Here is a 4,185-nt window from a genome sequence, read left to right on the forward strand (position 1 = left end):
TTCTAAACCTCTATATTCACTTTCGCTTCAATAGAAATTAACACACTATCTTATTTGTTAGCTACGTACATAAGACGAATAAGCACAACCAATATTACGATATCAATCAATCACCACACACCAAGATATTGAAAAAAAATTAACTATAGAAATCCATAAGTAAATCCGTTAGAACCCCATGACAACGATTAGTTTATAATCGAACTCATCGTCACCATGGGTTACAATGAAAACATGATATAAAACAATGTAAGAGTATTAAGGTTCAAAGACAAATCGAAAACAAGTATCCAAAGTATCAACTATATTGAAGAATACAAAATCCTTCTTCTACTTAGCCATCTTGTGCTCTTCTAGGTCTTTGTATTGCTCTCCCTGGTCTCCTTGTTATTAAAAATGTCTTATTTAGGGTATATATAGGCTTCAGGATCGAACTGGGCTTTAAAATATCCAAAGCGGACTCGAATCAGGAATCTGGATGAACGGACCAGCGTGGCCTCCCCGCATACCAGCACGGCCGCGCGCTATTTCTGGAAGTCTGGCGCGGCCACCCCACATTCCAGCACGGGCGCGCCGTGCTACTGGATTTTGGCTCATTTTCTTGTTTTGACTGCAGATTGAGTTCCGTTCGTCCGATTTCGACGATCAAATAATCCACGCGAAGCTCTCAAGATCCTCTACAATTTGGGAATGGCCTTGATTTCATATTCTATGCTATTTTCAGCATATATTCAATAAAAGCTCCATTCTTCCTCCAACTAGTGCCTGAGTTGCAAAAACACATCAAAATACCAAAAACTTGAGTCCTAAACACTAACTTAAGCTTGTAATGAAGCATTCCAAGTAGATATAAATCAATTTATCAAGTTTTAACATGATAAATCATGTGAGTTAATAGCCCCAACTTGAGTATTAGAATAGATCTTAAATACTTCGTTACTTAGCACTGGCCATCATTCAAGTATAACAAGGGATTACAATGTCCTTCTTTATTACTACAATGCTACAACTATATTTACATATGGTTTTTTTTAATGCCCAGTCTAAGGTTTGGTGGCTCCTCAGTGTAAGTGAGTTACGACCGCCATAAGACTTCACAAGCTCGGTCTAAGGTTAGGTGGCTCCTCAGTGTAAGTGAGTTACGACCTCCATCAGACTTTGCCAACCATATTATATATGCATATATATTAAATGGTTTATTAACTGGGCAATGGTTGAGATCCCTGAAGATTTATGCACTAATACCCATGTAGCGAGTGTTGGGTCAGCAATCCCAAACCATAAAAGGCTTTAGGTTACAAGGCACAAAGTCTTCTCAGACTTAATTACTCGAGTATTAATGAGCTCAACCTTGTAAATCATACCACTTTTTTTCTTTTTTTGCGTGTAATTTATTACAACTATCATACATTTATCTATTTATTTTTGTTTTTTTACAGACATATACACCACACTGCTTCACCAAACTTAAACATTTACATACTAAGCTCAAAAGAGAATAGTCAAAATTATAATCATCAACAAGCGGCTACCCCCTCAAGAAATAAGCATATCTAAGTCTCAGTTTAAGAGCACAATAAGTGTGTGTTAAGGACTAATCTCTGCACAAGCGACACTATGCTTGTGATCATAGCAAGACTTAGTCAACAACAAAGGACACATAATATCATCATAGGTCACCAACTTGGACTACTACTAATTTGAGATCATGATATGATATGATATGATATGATATACAATGTAATGCAACTAACATATATGTAACTATATGATACAATGTAATCTACATAATTTATTTTACAAACCTATATTTTTTTTGAGTTTTCAATTTTTTTTGTTTTTAATATATCACACTATAACATAATTTGAACACATCCCCACACTTGAATGAGTCAATGTCCTCATTTCCAGACACACACACTAAATAAAAAAGAAAGAAAGAAAGAGTCCCCTATGCATACGCATGAAGCGCCGACATCCATGACTACCGCAATGGCTGTTAAGGAAAGTGAAACCTCATGTAGTCGAACATCTCATTCAACAAGTTTTATTGTCTTCCAGCAAACCAATCCGTGTAAGTGCTTGTTTATCTACATAACGATTAGAAAGAACACCTCGGATAACAAACTCATCATACCTTTTCCATTGTGTTGCAGATAGACTTTTTAAGTGAAAAAGTTGTTTGGTTGCGGAGTCTCCAGGATGCGCCTTAGACGTTGACGAGGCCTATTGGGACAAAACTTGTTATCTTTTGGTTAAACCAGACTTTTGCGACTTGCTGGCTGGCTCGATCTTTCTTTTCTTTCCATCTTGTTTCAGCTTCATAATTTTTTGAGTAATGTTTGTTCAATCCGAGGCTCTTACAGCAGCGACTGATTATAAGATTGAGTCTCAAAAACCAAGATGCAGGGTTATAATGGTGTTCAACGTCGCTGTTATACGTTTTGTTCTCATTGGTTTTTTTTGTTGATCACTGCATGACCACATAAAAGAACTGCTTAATCATTCTACACCCTTTAAAAATAAGTGTGGTAGTTGTGGGGCGCAGTATGAGCATGTCAGAATGTGAATAAGCATGCTAAACAAGTGATAATCAAGTGCAGCATGCTTCAGGTGCTGCATGACCATGTTGCAGATGGTGCATGACCATGTCTCAAGCATAAAAACAACTTCAAACAATTGTAGAATGGGCATGACCGTGTGAAAACTTGCATGACCATGTAGAATGGTAAAAAATTAGTCGAAGTAATATGGTGTGATGCATGATCAAGTTGATAATACATAACCGTGCTGATTTCTACAAAATCAGTCAGACCATCAAGCTTTGGGTGTATGATCATGCTGCAGAAGCTGTGTGACCATGTCAAATGGTAGAAAAATCAATCAGAGGCTTTTTTCTAGGAGGTGTGATCAAGTTAAACATATGCATGATCATGCTTTTTGATGCAAAAGTAGTCGCATGTCCCTTTTATTTTGCGTGGGCATGCTCTAGTAGCTGCATACCCATGCTCATCACTGTGAGAACAATCAAGGTAGAAACTTCAGGATTTTTGTCCACATAAGAACTCCGTTCAGCCTCCATAACAAAATTTTGAAGATTGTGTTTTTAATAAACATGAATTCGGCTTTATTGGCAACCTGCACCGATGAGAAAACCTGTTGTAAGTACTTCATGGGGATAAACTTCATGATCGATCATAGTTCAATAATATACAGAAGGACATATAATATAAATATATACACAACAAGCATGGTTTGCCTCTCAAGAAGCGCTTGTATAACGTCATTAGCTTGACGCCTATGATTCTTTTAATTTTATGGTCGATATTTTGAAACCATCCCTAATGGTCCAACTGTAACATCCACTTTATTCACAACTTGAAATTCACATGCCAGAGAATAATGTGCATCAATTTTAGCTTCCACTCCACAAGTATGATCATTGAATTCGTTTACAAGTTCTTCCCTAACATCCACTAGATAGCACCCAGTTTTAACTGACACCCCTTTCACAGCTTGATTAAGATCAAAGTCAACCTTTTATTCTCCCGCGTTCAATGTAAGCTTACCAGCTTTCACATTGTAAGCTTACCAGCTTTCACATCAATATTGGTTCCCGTGGTTTCCAAGAATGGTCTTCCCAAAATAATTGGAATATTATCATCCTCATTCATCTCCAACACAACGAAATCACATAGAATAAAAAATCTATCCATATTTACTAAAACATCTTCAAGTACACCTAGTGAATATTTTATTGATCTATCCGCAAGCTACAGTAAAATTCTTGTCTCCTTTAACTCTCCAAAGCCAAGTCTTTTGTAAATAGAAAGTGGCATTAAACTCAAACTAGCTCCAAGATCACACAAGGCTTTTTTAGTTCCGATTTCACCAATGGTGCATGGCAAAGAAAAACTCTCGAGATCCTTTAGTTTAGGATGAATTGTGTGTTGAATGACTGAACTACATTCTTCATTAAGAGTGATTATTTTCACCTCCTTAAATTTCTTCATATTGGACAACACCTCTTTCATAAATTTTGCATAACGGGGCATTTGAGCCAATGCATCAGCAAATAGAATGCTAATATGAATCTCACGAAACATCTTCAAAAATTTTTCATACTGCTTCTCCAAATTGAAATTTTTCAACCTTTGTGGAAAAGGAATTGGAGGGATGTGTGGG

The sequence above is a fragment of the Apium graveolens genome, chromosome 10, assembly GCF_009905375.1.
Source record: "Apium graveolens cultivar Ventura chromosome 10, ASM990537v1, whole genome shotgun sequence".
Classification (NCBI taxonomy): domain Eukaryota; kingdom Viridiplantae; phylum Streptophyta; class Magnoliopsida; order Apiales; family Apiaceae; genus Apium; species Apium graveolens.